Raw genomic sequence first — 16206 nt, 5'->3', positions numbered from 1 at the left:
TTTCAATTTCTATAGAAGCGCTCGAATATTTCCGTGAGCGAGCTCACGGAATTTCTAATTTTCTAATTTTCGCGGAATTTCTAATTTTTTAATTTTCACGGAATTTTCACGGTTTATTCTAACTTCTATAGATCTTCGAGTATATACTTTCACGAGCAACTGTACGTGCGTGTATTCCAACATCTACGAATGTTCGAACACGTACCGTCACGAGCAACAGTACGTTTGCTTCTGATTTCAACTGAGATGATATTGGGTGTAGTGTGTTAAATAAACACTCGATGTTTAGGTCAACAATGTATTTATTAACAAGTGTCTTCTTTTCATCGCGTCGCATATCGCTCTCGGTTTCGCTAGTCAATCTCGTTGTCCGGCTACAACTCGACTTTATCGCTTCATGGTTTGAACCTAACTGTCGATCGGATTCGATTCTTTTCTTTTTATCGCTCCTCAACATCCCCACTATCCACGCGTTTGTTAGGCGTTCGCAACCGTTGCCATGCACGCCTTCTTCTCGAACATTCGGCGGAAGGACCGTTGGGATATTGATGGCTCATTAGGCACTTCGCTTCGGCGATATACATTGTTGCCAAGTGTCGCCACACTACGAATGCTCAAGTATGTACTTTCTCGATCAACTTCGCGTTTATTCTAATTTTTTACGTGTGTCCCGCAGGTCGGCTATTAATTCCTTGCAGGCTCGTTATAAACGTTGACGATGTTTTATCGTCGACAGGCAAATATTTCCTTCCTGGCTGCGGGGCAAACGAGCAATAAGCCCGATAAGATTGGACATCGGCTTACGGACGTGCACCCACCACCACCCACACGTCCCTCCAACAGGCTGATTTATGCGCCGGTTAAACTACTTTCGAGAATCATAATCGGGGCTTCTGATGGCTAAAGCTCGGTTTACGTTCGCTAATCAACCTCGAAGCCTTTGCAATTCGTACCTGCTTCTCGTTTTTAACGCGAAAAATAAGCGGCGAACAGTCCGGTATCGTTGATTTCTCCAGTCTTTTTATTTGCTGCATTGACCACAGATGTTTATAGAATATTCGCCTACTTTTGATTTATTCGTTTTAACCAGTCAACTGTTAACCGTGTTCTTAACGAGCACACTCGTCACGAAGAAATGGAAATATTTTTCGTCACGACGAGTATACTCGTCATGAGTAGTTAAGTAGTAAAAGTAGTTAGAATTTGTTGTTTAAATTGCAATTTTAGCGACAACTAAAATATATTGGTAAATTTCAGGATGTTTCGAATATTTCGAGGCGAAGAAATAAAACAAACAAAAATGAAAAAATATAAATAATTATTGTGAAAAAATTGTATATAATGTGAACAAAGTAGCTGTCACTTCCTTTGTTCTCTGCGACGCATTTCAGCTGCACAAGCTTTTCAAAGAGGTCGCAACAGTTAATTAGTTAAATTAACTGTATTCATAAAGGTATTTACGTACATTGCAACAAATAATTATAAACGTTTCTCGTGATTTTTTTTTTTTCAAACAAACGTATTTTTCTTTTCTAATTCTACAGCTTCTTCTTAAGAATTATTTATTTCAATTATTTATCTAAAATTACATTAGATGCATAGAAATGATCAATTTTTCTTCGCATATGCGTGTAGTAAATTGCGCGTGCGGTTGGTTAAGTGTTAAATCAAACTACGCAAACCTCTAAACTTGCATTCTTTTCTTTCTCTCTCTTTTTTTTCTTTTAGTCAGAGATGTCTTTATTTTAAGCATTAGTGCCTCAGCGTAGTATTAACTTCGATTTCATCATTTTCCATCGCAGTGTATCGATAACTGCGTCAGCAGCGTTGCTTAAACGACCGGCACATACGTATACGCACGTCACATACATACGTCAATAATCTCGAACGTATTAAACGCCCTCTTGAAACCTTAATTAAACACATCGATTAAATTATCCTCCGTTTATTATTGGATTGGCAACTAAGTGATTGCGGATTTTGTCATTAGATGGTATTGACAAAATCTGCAATCACTTAGTTATCAACCCAATATATCTCGTTTTATATTAACGCTTTACCGACCGATAGCCAATTAATCGGTCTTAAAACTTACCGTTCGCGATGAACGAAAAGAATGGTATTGGAGGGTCTAAACCGAAACAGAGCTAGTGCTAGGGAGAATCTGCGCCTGAGTTACCGGTCAGACGTGCGTATGCTGTTGAACCGCTAGCGGTCAGTAAAGTGTTAATCAAATCGATGGAAATCGATGCGAGGATCTACTCGATAGAAACAGAGAAATAAGAAAAGAGAGAGAGAGAGAGAGAGAGATGAAAGGGATAGATGGAAAAGAATGATCAATTGGGTTAAGCAGAGATTGCTATCTTCTTAGGTTAACGTAGTTACGGCCACGTAACAGAGCTGTAAAAACGGCACCTTGAAAACGACCATTGACTATGCCTCGCGGAAGAAGGTCGGCCAGCTTTAGTTGGCGTTATATTTATCGCTGCGCGTAATCGATAGTTCGTCTCTCAGGTAAACAGTGTAGGAGCAATCGTTATTTCGGGGAGAAGAGCATGTCGCCGCATGGCCCCGTACTTGAACCACTTTCGGCCTTTCCTTCAATTCTAAACGCGATTAAGCCCAGGGCTTCGCGCGTCACTCGGCCGAACATCCTTTCGCCAGCATTCTTTCGCGCTAACATTCACCAACCGTCTCCGATCGCTCTACTCTAGAGTAGCAGTTTAAAAGCAGCGTATCGAGGTTTAATTTATTTTATTGCATTCAAGTAAATAATGTCTTTGTCGTACACGTGTACGTGTGCATGTGAATGAACGTTATTCCGTCTAAATGAACCGTATTTTTCTCTTTCTTTTTTTTTTTTTTTGGTTATTGTAATGTTCACGCGACAGTAACGACATGTAACAAGTCTTCGCTACTAATAGAAAATAATTGCGGATTTTGCCATTAGGTGGCACTGACAAAATCCGCAATCACTTAGTTGCCAACCCATTAGAATTGCCTCGTCCCATGGGTTTCGGTCCCATAGAAGTACGTCGTCAAGATCATCGTTTTTGACAACATTTTCCCGTACGTATGTATAGAGTGGTCGGTTTTAGCCTTCGGGTTATACGAAAAAGTATGTCACAGCGACGTATAAAGAATGAAAAAAGTAACGAATATTGCAATAGTCACTAAATCTCGAAGGAAACGGAGTTGGTTAGACTATGAAACTGGTGGTATAAATGAGTAATTTAAATCTGGTGATATAAAAAAAAAATTCTGAGGGAATCGCTAAACCAGTGCCAAAGTAACAGCTTTCTGATATAAGTAGGTTAATAGTTTTTTCAGAAACGATACCGAGATGGATCGATCGTTGTATTCGAAGATATATGATCCTCTATAAAAAAAGAAAAAAACGCCGGTGACCTTGGTACGTCGTCTACGCGTTTACCTACGAAGAAACTAGTCCCTTCAGATTATGATGTTCTCCTCGAAACCATTCAATCTGTACCAGAAATAATTGTTTAATATTACCAAAAACAAATGAGATGTTCCAGGTGATAAATTTACATGGTACACCCTTTATGTGTATAATTTAAGCCGTAACATTTACCTATCCTGCTATATATCGTACGTATTATACTGCGGTATATATATGTCATGGTAGTTCGTCCTGCACTTGCACCTAATTAATTAGGATACAAATATTGGGTTGGCAACTAAGTGATTGCGCAATTTGTCAATACCACCTAATGACAAAATCCGTAGTCACTTAGTTGTCAGCTTTTAATAAATACGATGGTGCGCAGATACTCCGAGTAGCACGGTAAATAGCGCGATGAACAACGCGATAGAGAGCAGAGACCGGGAAATTTGATATGTTCTGTATATTTTCGTGGACGTAACTGAAGAGACGAAACTTAAACCGAAATACGTATCGGCCGAAAAATAATAGACTCTATAATAGAATTTTCAAATTTCTTCGCAAACGACGCACAAATTCAGAAATCCGCAGTCTAAACGACGAGATAAGTACAAACGCGTTGAAGTTGACTGATAGAAAAACGAGTGGATGAATTTGTAATAGAAAAATACATTGAAATAAGTATAGGTATAAGTATAAGTATAGTGTATGCTGATCCAGATCCTCCCTCTTACAGTATTACGATACAATAGAAGAAGCTTTGATAGGGAGCACGTTCATATGTTGGGTTGGTAACTAAGTGATTGCAGATTTTGTCAATACCATCTAATGACAAAATCCGCAATCACTTAGTTGTCAACCCAATATTTATAGCAAAGGATATTACCAAGAAGTTAACCTTTTAGCTCTAGCTGAAGGCTCCAAGAAACAGCAATAGAAATCTACTTATAGCTCTTTTGCTTCTAGACCTTGTAACCCAAAACATAATTTATATCCAAGAACACGATAATATGGACCTCTTTTTATTTCGAATTTGTTGTTTCACTAAATTCTATTCTCTTCGTAACAGCGGTGTCCAGGTCATGGATATACAAAAGTAAAGATGTAGAGTTTTTCTCGAAGTCATTAGTTAAACAAAACGCAAGTTTCAATACCATCGATCGAGTTAGTCGATTCAATAGGCGATCGTGGCAGAGTGGCGCGTGCAGGAGCGCGCACGCACGGCCCGATGTTTAATGGACTTTTCTACTTAGAGGCCAATCAAGTGCTCTGAACCGTGGCGAACATCTTTCCCCTTTCACGTGAAAGCTCTAATCTACCCTTGGACGGAATCATGCTTCTCGACTCGGTGAAGCGCAACCAAGGAACGCAAACAGGCCAACATCGAAGATGCAGGGACTTTGGAAACGTGGTTAAAAGCTGTGAAAGGAAGGTTCGAGCGGAAATATCGACCCGCGACTCAGTCACCTGCGTCGTCGCTGTAAATACTCCACCTGCAACATTGTCTGGTATCTGTTGCATAATCGAATTCACAGTGATTAATATGGTAAATGAAATTTTACGAGCCATAAATAGACTGCGCACTTTTCTGCGTTTCGACCAAGTTGGAAAGTGGAAACTCGTAGATAATGCACGTAATACGAAGAAATATTTGAAGTATCCGAGGTATAGTGTTTTCTATAATGTTTGATAAGCGAAACGATTTCCTAGCGAGACTAGCGACACCTTCGATTATGTTCCCGGAAATGTATATAATAATTTGTATAAAAATCTGTAGTCTAGTCGTAAGTTGTTGGGTGGATGGCGAATCACGTGTGAGAATTGATATTTTTATGAACGCGCTTGAAGGAATGGAATTGTTAACGCTATACTTTGAATATTTTGTGGAATAACATGTAGATAGATTTGATAGACAGATTTATTTCGCTGTATATACACTGCGTGTGATTGTTGATAATGTAGGAAACTTATTCCTAAGTTACACATTTCGATTGATGTATAGTTGTGATTTTAAGATTATTGTGGGTTATTGTAATATCAAAATTATATGTGTTACAAATTATTTATTTATCCACGTACAAATTTCATTGTAAATTGTTCTAGTTATAATATTGAAATAATCGTGGAGTGTTATAATTTTCAAAATTATATTAAAATTTCTATACACTTAATGCATTTTCTCAAATTTCTCACTAGGGCTCATAAAAATCCCTAGAGTAATTACTAGCAAATAAATTCTCTTACGACGATAATTGGCAATGAAGCGTACGAAATTCTAAAAGAAAGATCTGTATCCTACAATTTGCAATTTGTCAATTTATCGATATTTTCAGTCGATACATTACCGCGCGAGAGATCGAAATATCGTGGAGCGAAGCGAGAGAGGATGAAACGTTGTGAGGAAAATTCGAGACACGATCCAACATTAACACGTTCTGGTTTTGCGGCAACTTCTGGTCGCCGAAGTTATTGAAGAAAGTTCCTGTGAAATAGCAGTAACAGATAGCCGAAAATGTTTCGATTTAATTTCCCTCGAGCGACAAAGTCGCGCTATTCCTCGTTTCATACTTACACCGACGAACCACGACTAATGAACACCCTTAATTAGTAATTAGCAACTTTACCGACTCATGAAACTTATCAGTTTATTCCCAGTCGAACACCCGTGTGTTTAACTCTTCCTTTACTGCTACTGATTATACAATGTGGACCGTACAAAATGATATGAATAAAACGCTTGAGATCTACAAAGGATCGCGATATTCGCAGAGAACGAACTTCAATCTATGGCAGTTTAATAGAATTTCACTATTTTATTATAACTATATATATAACAATTCTCCAACGTTTTTTCCTCGTCTGAAAACATTTTTTGAATTCATCTCTGCCTCCTTGTTCGCTCAGCGTTTCTCGTCTTACGTCTTCGACTCGCTTCGAACTTGCTCTTTCGTAGTTATTTTCGTACTTGGAGACGGAAAGAAATTGCGCGGTTGTTGTGTGTGACGAATACGATGGTTGATAAGTCATAACCGTATCGTCTCTTGCCAAGAAGTTTCTAACGAGCAACGATGCTCGAGCTGGCTCTTGCATTTCAGGCGGTCGCAAAGTCGCTCAAGTGGTAAAAATACAATTTACTTGACAGACAAGCAAATCTCAAGTAGTCGATCAATCTGAATAAACAAAGCGAAGTAGGTCGCAAATCAAGCGAATCGGCAACGTCGAAACGATCGCTTCTTTAATCGGCACTTCCTGAATCGGCGAACCACAAAATTGTAGGAACAAATAATGACAAGTTTTCATTGCAATTGATGATCGTATTTCGGAAAAATTTAAGTGCTGGAAAAATACACAGAATACATAATTACTTTAATTATTTTAATTTTATTAAAAATACGTATGTAACTAATTAAATAATTATATTACGTATATTGTAACAATGAATTTTTCAAAATAAACACCGCATAAAACCTACATAAAATTAGATGAAAAAAAGAAATAACAAGGAACGTAGAATTTTTAATTAAATTTTGAAACCGGTCGTTTCACCGGGCCTGATAGGGTCAGTGTTAAGAATATGACTTTCGAGTGTCAGCGTATTTTACTTCTGACGGATATCGTCGCGTTAAAAATACGTTGAAGGAAACGCGAGTGCATTTGAAAACACAATGTTCCGGAGAAAATTCAGTTTCCTTGTAGTGGATTCTATAGAAAGGGCGGCTGAAGATTGACCACTTCTACTGGCGCGCGGCTCAACGTGACCGGACTATTCTACTGCCTTTGTGTCCGCTCTCGTTAACCTATTAAAAGGCAACGTTGCATTCACGCAACATCTTCTTTTACAAACTTTTACATCTCCTTTTGAACTTTCAAGCTTGCAAACTTCGAATCTCTTACGGTGGCTTAATTTCTTATATCTGCGAAATTTGATCGCGATCAAAAGCGTAATATCACGAGATATGTCTATCGATATACATGTTCGACAGTACCGAAATTTGAGATTTTATTTTTACAACTTCCTTAACACGTTGATGATGATAAGTATATAGCTTGAATTGCCACGTATTTTTGGAATTATTTAATAAATGATCGGAAAGATTCCAAAGAGTGTGTGGCATTTACCAAGTGTAATATTTAATAATAATAATAATATAAGTCTATATATACTATAAATAGTAACATATAGAAAGTAAGATAAATTTTCATTTCATTTAACACTCTGATCTATTTTTGTCTGCCTCCTCATTACTAAATAAATTATCTCCAAAATTTTGTTTAATACCGATAACAGTTTCTTATTATTCAAGCTCGATGTAGTGTAAAAACACTTTCTGAACATTTTTATAGCATCAATTGTATTATATGTTTATAGCATCGATTGCTTTTTCTACTGTTTTATTTAAGAGTAGTTAACGTTCTTATAAGTTTCCGCATGAAATACGTAAGACGCGAATTAGCGTCTCCAGTAGCCAGCAGTTGAGAAATAAAACACGCTAATTGGCGTCTGCCGCCGTCAATGTGTTAATTTCCAAGAAAATCGTTTTTCACGAGATTTCCAAGGTACAAAGTTTCGAGATATCAATCCGGGAAAATAAAGTTTCACTTAGTTGCCAACTTGATACCATCGATTAAAATATAACACGTGTTCGACAGTTTTGAAAATTTGCTATTCACAATCTTACGTCCTTGCGTTCGCAAAATTCGGAAAGATCCGAAAAATACTACGAGACATCAAATTTCAAAATGACCGATTCACCTACAAGCCTGAGAGATCGAAAGGCGAGTTCTACGTTGAAAGATACGAAGATTTGAGCGGCAGAACTGCGGCAGGTGCGAGTACAGTTGTCACGATCACTCGACGATGCGTGCAACTGCACAAGGTGCACCTTGACCCAGCGGATCCGGCTTCGGTGGCGGCTTGCATTCGCGTGCGAATCGAGATTAAGCAGCTAATCAGCCTGACCGACCTTAGTCGGTAAACACGATCGCCTACAGTGCGTAATACGTCGTGTCTTTTCACTTTTTTGTTTCGCAGTGATTCGCAAAATCACGCTGATTCAAACGCTTGTCGTGGAAAGATTTTACGTGTACAGGGTGATTCATAAGTGCACGTCTCTACTTGAGAGGATGATTCTGGCGTTTGTGAAAGCTTTCCTATTCGCGATCCCATTTTCTGCGGGAAAATTTTGCGCGATTACGTACGTGAAGAGGTGGAGAAAATAAATATATAAATAAACGAAACTTCAACGGATAACTAGTCGAAGAAATTTTAAACAATTTTTTGTTAAATTTAGAATTTTATCATCTATTGCCTACCATATTAGGATTAAGCTAAATTTGCGTATTGATGAGATAGATAGATAGATGGTTGTTTATTTTTGCGTAAAGAATTAAGTCTTGGCTGATCAAATGTGATACAACAGAGCATCTTCGATGTTTTTCAGGGTTCGTCGATATTTTTGCAGACATTTCAGGTGATCTCATTTATTTGTCCTATACATTTCTACCTGAAACTTGGGAGTGAAACTTGAAAATCTCCGAGTTTGTCGAATAAGTACGCGATTTTCAATTTATTAATGATGCATTTTAACATACATTAAATGACAAATTAATAATAAATTAAAATTAAAATAAAAAAATAATTAACATTACAGTAGAACCTCGCTCATCCGCGCCTCGTTTATATAAACAAATTCAGACCTAACCTCGGATATACGAATTCCTAAGTGAGCCTCTATTATCCGAACCGAGGTCGAGAGTACTCTCGATTATACGAACGTGTATTCTACAAGGATGGCTGATATATTTTGTTACTATGTAATTTTTCCGGAATATTTACTGTGTAATACATACATACATATATACATGGTATAACATTCAGTTAGAAAGTAAAAAATATTTAATTCTTAATCACAATAAAAATCGTGATGGAACCAAAGATCATGTAAGTATGGCAACGAATTGAACAAACTCGGTTATCCGAACACCTGTCTCTCGTATCCGAACTTATAATATAACAGGTGGTGACAGCTAGGGGTAACCTTCATTATCCAAACTATTCGATTATCCGAATCGCCTTGTCCGCAGAATTGTTCGGATAAACGAGGTTATGTTATATCAGATTATTTAGCCAGGACCACTAGCCTCTTTTCTCTTGGATTGTCGAATGAAAGTGACATTCAGCGCAGATGTCCTGTGTCGAATCGAATATATCATAACAAGAGTCTTTGGTGTTTTGCAAAATTTCAATCATTGGTTTACGTGTGAAGAAAATGAGCTGAAGATCGTTGGAGTAAGTATACATCAAAAGATCGTCAAAGTTACCTAGCGAAACAATTTGGTTTTACTTTATCTGGAATCACCTTCCCTGGGATTATCACAACTAATTGACAATCTGACCTTCGCCTTCGTGTAAGAAGTTTGAACGAGTTTCGTGAGGTTATCTCTCGATCGTTCCGTGGATAATCTCGATGGACGTATAGCCGTTTCGACGGACGATGCGGCTAAACACGACTACTAGGAGTGGTTACGTAACCTCCTTCGCGATAACCGTTTGCCCATCGTGCCACGTTCATGAAAAAACAAAGAAACGCGTGTCGCGGTTAATTTCTGGGTCGAACGTAATCTGTATAGACTTCAATCGGACGAAGGATGTCCTCGTTGTTTCCCTGTGATCCGAGATCCACACGAGCGAACCGGTTTAACTGCGGCTTCATCGATGTACCACGTACGCGTATTTGTAGCGCGGATCGGATTTTCTTCGGTTCCTTTAAAACGTGGACGATACATTATTTAACATGTTATCTATAGACGATTCAATTTTTAGGGAGCCCGACCTTACCGACATGGAAATATTCACCTTCAAAGTTAGAAACCCTAACACGTAATCCCCTGTAGCAAACCGCTGCGCTAATGATTTTTTGATTAATTACGGGAAATCCATTCTTACAAAGTCGTTGAAAAACTATCAACACATAGTGTGAAATCGCTGAAAGAGGAACTCTTTTTTTAAATTCATCTCTGACTTTATCATTTTCGAATAGAAACAACGTGAAAGATGCGATATCGGTAATGTCGTCAGCGTTAAAATCCCGTAAGATGCGATATATGATAATAATGGCATATAATTCCATGAGTTTTGCGCCCGGAGGATCACAATTATTACTCAAGCTGCTATCAACTTGCACTTAGTTTTCTAACGACACTGGCTCATCTTCGGTGATTTTCTGACGCTACAAGATTTCTTCGTAAATTTTAAAGAGCCTCTTTTTTGAAATTACACGTTTTCCCAATTGTGTCATTATCAATGCCAAGCAGCGTTACGTTACACGTGTGTATGTCTCTTTAGACGGTCTTTCGGTATTTGAAAAAAATGTTGTAATTTAAAAGTAGGGATTTTGAATCTTCTTAAGACAGGTAAGATAGGACACTTACACCGAACAGCTATCGTTATATCGGCTGTCGTCGTGTTTCTCATTTGATAATGCAACTACGATGACTGGTGACTGAATTATTACAAATCGTCTGAAGAATTTTTGCATTTTGTACACCCGTACATTCGTGAATTTGGCGCTTGTTTGAAAATCGCTGTGTTAGTGCAACATTTCAAGTCGCAATTTTTTTAATTAATTTACATTATCTGAGTTTCGTATTTTTATCATTGCGACTGAAAAAGAACTGATATTTGTTACTTGATATTTGTTTCGTCGCTTCGTTCACAAGAACTTTTATGGCAATTGGTCGTCTCTCAAGCACGATATATCGAACGAAAATGAACAACTATTTGTTCGTACTACTTGTTTACTACTTGTCTATTTGTTTAATAAATAAGCAGCGACGTGACTTCTTTTATTTCTTCTAAGAAATTTCCTATTGTGAAACGACTAACTGACTAAAGTGGTTTTTACTACTTGGGAGCCGACGTTCCAAGGCTCTGATACTCGCGTTACGAACTACTCGTGTTTTTCTTCATCTTGAAGCCAATACCACATAATGTTCCCTAGGATACTCCTACGCGATCGTATTTCTCCAACTGCTTTTTCCAACGCTGACTGACAACGATAACGCAAATTCCTTCGCGTGACGTACGTTGCGAAAAAAGTGGAAATCGTTCGACAAATATCAAATCCACCATAAATTGAATCGTCTTCTAATTGTAAACTCAAACGAATCAGCGATAGCATAAAGAAGATAAAAAAGATTTATCGCCATCCAGAAACGCCATCGAAAGTATAGCCACGTGTATTCAGTGGCGGATAAAGGAAACTATAATATTGATAAGTACGCTATAAATTTTACCAACTGTTGTACAAAACGTTTCTTTTTCCTTCCATATCGGTAACTGTTATCTATTCTCGCGTATACTATAGTGTTATATTTATTATATCGTGGTATGTATGATATTTATTCGTTATCATATTATATTACGGATTACTATCGCTAGGTAAATACCGTAGCTGTCAGTTGATCGTTAAGTTAGAATAAGACAGATCAAAGCATATCTAAGTTAACGTAAGGAAGTTTTGTGCTATTGATGCGGCGTGTAAAAGAGAACCGAAACTCTTGTAATTTTATCGAGGAAACGATATATGAGATATATATTGTAGATTGATACTTCTTGTAGAGAATGTCCAGCTGCATTGGCTAATGTATTAAAAGATATATGATTCCGTCTAAAAAACATCGCTGACCGTCGTATGTCGTCTACGCGTCCACCTAGGAAAGAACTAATCGCGTCGAATTATGCCCGCCTCGAATCCATTCAACCTGTTCCTGAAACATTTTTTAATATTATCAAGAACAAGCGAGATATTCCAAGTGACAGAGTTAAATGGAGTTAACACCCTGTATATGTATAATTTAATCGGTAAATTAAGTTATATTAGTAAGTTTATGTAGTTTATGTAGTTATGTAGTTTCCTGTTACATTATAGTATATATATACTATAATACTTATACATTGCTCTTATTATATAAAATTTATACATCATATAATATTTACCATGCGTAAATTCATTTTGCAAAATTATGGTACCTTTTTAATATTTCCTACTTTATAATTTATTCTTTGATATTATATATGTGAATTCTATAGAATTTAAATTACCCGCCAACCGACATATTTACTTTTGCTTTGTTTTACCGGCAGCCATTTTACTGGATAGATTAGATCACAAAAGAAGAACGGTAATTTAGGACTTAGAAAATCGATTCTCGATTTTCCAAGTAAAATTTGTAGTAAATTTCTTATTAATTGTTATTGTATATAACATTGTATATATGGATTGTCTTATTTACTCCAAGGATTTGCGTTATTACATATATATAAAGAGAGAAAGAGAGAGAGAGAGAGAGAGAGAGAGAGATGAGCAATATAGCGAAAAATATCAAAGAATAAATTATAAAATAGGCAGTGTTAAAGAGGCACCATAATTTTACAAAATGAATTTACGTATATATATATATATGTCTACTATCTTATTCTTCTATGTTACTCTTTTGTCCATTTGCCTGCCATTGTGCATGAGGCTGGTACGAGTCGATCCTCGAGTGAGCAAACTAAGTCGTCGATTGTGGTCGGAGTTCTAGCAAAATCAGCCTTGGGCCGGGTTCCCAACGAAACAAGCGGTGGCACGGTACACGCGATATTCAGCTGGTCGTGCTTCTAATCGTTGCAGTTTCGCTTTTCGTTACGAATGCCTGAGGAAGGAAGGTGCGTGCCATGCTCGATAAAATCCGTCGAGGAACCTTCGGGAAAAATTTCTTCGCCATGTCGCGTGTCGTCCTATAAAGTACGGTACCAAGCTTGCGACACCTCTCGAAATACGTTCGTCTCATTTTCGTGACAATCTCGACCATCTCGAGCGGAGTTCCAACATCGAAACTGCTTTCTCTCGGACGTTTCGATCGGGAAAATTTGCTTTCAACGAATAACCGAATCGGACTCTTCGTTTGTTTATTTATTATTGTTTGTTTATTTAATTTGCATTAAAACGCACCATCTAGTAAATATATATAGTGTAGTAAGTAAGTTTTCAATGTTTGTGGAAATAGCCACAAGAAGCAAAATGAAAAATCCACATTGAGCAATCTTGAAACTGTTCTTTTTTCTTATTTTTTGATGGAATTTGATTTTAGATCCTATTCCTTGATTTATCTTTGCAAAAATATAAATTTACATCGAAACGCGTTATATAAACGCGAATACTAGTTTACTCTTTCATTTAGTTGAAGTTTGGTAATTCAGTTTCGTTGAACTTCATGTCATAAAAATGAAACGGAATATACATCTGCTCTGGGTTAAATTTACTTCAATTCTGACGTCGCATTCGTATCTTTCTAAGGAAGTCGTAGAAACTCTTCGAAACGCGTTATCCTAGATTTTTACGATTTTCATATAAAGTTACGAAGCAATCAGTTCGACTTTCAAATCTGTAATCCCCTCACTGACGGCGGCATTGGTAAACTTCGAATCCTCTACTTCTCCTCTACTTTTACAACGATGCTTGTCGATACATTTTATATTTATGACAAACTGCTGGTAAGCTGATAATCACCATGACGAAACTTCTCCATTCCAATTACCAGTAATTGAATCAACAGTAATGAAAATATGTCAATATATTGTAGGTTAGAAACGATGCTTATTGTCAACAAACACAAACAGACTATTCGCTGCAGTAATTACTTCTTCAGCAAATCAATATTTATTTCTATTGTGTATCAAAATATCAACGATAAAAATACAATAATATATTATAGGTTAGAAACGATGCTTATTATCAAGAAACACAGACTATCTGCTATGGAAATTATATCTTGACCAACCCGATATTTATTCTTAAAAGCTGAAATCTAATCTTCTTCCAAATTGTGTATTGAAATAACAACAATGAAGATACAATGATATATTGTAAGTTAGAAACGAAGCTTATTGTCAAGAAACGCGAACTATTTGCTGTGGAAATTATATCTTGACCAATCCGATATTTATTCTTAAAAGCTGAAACCTGATCTTCTTCCAAATTGTCTATTGAAATATCAACAACGAAGATACAATAATACATTGTAGGTTAGAAACTGTTTTATCGACAAGGAACAAAAGAATCTTATCTACCGTAGAAATTCGACGTTACTTCTCAACAACTCACTATTTATCCTTAAAAGCTCGAATTTATTTAAAGAGACATCGCATAGCGCGCGTGCGGTAGAAGAGAACCGTTGTACTACTTTTCCCTATTTATTTCCCATTTGATCAAACGAGTACGCGAGTAAACAGGAGAAAGAACAAATACGTCCTCGACATTCGTCTCTCTAAACTTTCCAAAGCTTTCCAATTTCAGTTCGTCAGTTTTTTTTCACCTATCCTGAATTCACAACCAGGCAAGCAAACCTAATCGATACGTTTGAAAACAGGTTTTTCTTGCAACAAGCTTTCGTTAGTGGTAAAATTCAGATGGATTGGCGAGAGCGGTTGATGTTTTCGAGGGAAACACATCGAGTATGTACAGGCACGTAGTATGGGTACGGCCATTATTCGAGGGAATCGTCGGCCTCCTAATAACGGAGATACCGTCGTTGATTCCGTTATCTCGTTGTCATTCAACGAGATCGTTCCGTATTCCAGGCTCGTCCCGGAATATCGGCAATTTTCAATGATCGTTCCACCGGAACGCACAATACCCACCAAAGTCTATTAAATTCCGCTCGATTCCGCGCCGCGGACGACAAGTCAAATCTTGTCTCGATTATTGTTGCCGTTCTTTGCCGATTGCCTGACGTATTCAGATATTTTAGGTATTTCTAGTAAGCAAGCAAATATTGTAATTCGAATCCTGCCTGAAAGTATACAGTGTGTATCTTTTAGCAAGAAGATGATAAGAATCACGAGGTGTCGAATGAATTGGCTGTATCTGTATTGGATGTTTTAGGTTTTTTTTCTATTTATTTATTTAAATTTTACAATTTGTCCAGTAGGACATTTGGTAAAATGTTATATCTTGGTATTGTAATAATATAACATGTGGGTGGTTACCCCCAGCGGGGTACCATCTTCGTGTTTGTTAGGTTATGTCCTTTGTGAGATCTGTTGGGTGTTTCCTTTTTAGTCTGATGTTTTAGGTTGACGAGAAAAACAGCTGTGAAAGGATTCGAGTGTAAGGATTCAAGGGTCCTTTGTTTTCGAGAAATTAACAAGTTATCTTATTTTTATTTTATTACATTTCTATAATTTATTTTGTTGAACTTTCGATCGTTTTAATTTATTATAGTACTCTTGCATATTGTTACGATTCACTGGGTGGAGATTGTAACGAAAACATTTTAAAATATAAGAAATTAATTTAAAGAAGTTAATTTCACGTGGACAAGATGCGATTAAATTCTTTCGGGGCTGTTTTAGCATCGATCCAAGGGATCCAATACAGATACAACTCACTCTTTCGAGATTTCGTAATTCCTGTCGTCCCTTCGTAAAATCAATCGCCGTTTTCAGGACATTTCCAACAACGTGAGAAAGAAATGTTTCGAAAGAAGAGGAATTAGTCTTCGGTGCACTGCACGTTTGGATATGAAGAATTTCCGAAGAAACTGTCTTTCGATAAAAACTCCAAGTCACCTAGATTTTTCATACCCAACATATTTTTCATTTCTATATTTTATTTGTCATAATCACTCGAATTTCAATAGCAAAGCTCTGCGGCATGCAGCTATGAACTCTTGAAAATTGCAGACGACATCCACTTAGGACTCTCGTAACAGAACCACCGACTACAAATATGTTAAAAAGTTTAACAATCTCCACT

General features: G+C 37.1%; 1 protein-coding gene and 1 long non-coding RNA gene across 11 annotated transcripts in view; one reads left to right on the top strand and one right to left on the bottom strand.

Moving 5' to 3' along the window:
• The window catches only part of eag (potassium voltage-gated channel protein ether a go-go), a 145295-nt gene that overhangs the window by 67847 nt on the left and 61242 nt on the right, over window positions 1-16206 (bottom strand). The window lies entirely within an intron of this gene.
• On the top strand, window positions 1671-5556 carry LOC138178116 (uncharacterized). The gene is made up of 3 exons (XR_011172601.1): window positions 1671-2767; window positions 2951-3069; window positions 4660-5556. It is a non-coding gene; the product is annotated as an uncharacterized LOC138178116 (long non-coding RNA).

The sequence above is a fragment of the Bombus flavifrons genome, chromosome 3 (genome assembly GCF_040668555.2).
Source record: "Bombus flavifrons isolate JBK064 chromosome 3, iyBomFlav1_principal, whole genome shotgun sequence".
NCBI lineage: Eukaryota > Metazoa > Arthropoda > Insecta > Hymenoptera > Apidae > Bombus > Bombus flavifrons.
The sequence above is the reverse complement of the archived record's forward strand: the minus strand, read 5'-3'. Positions and strand labels throughout refer to the sequence as shown.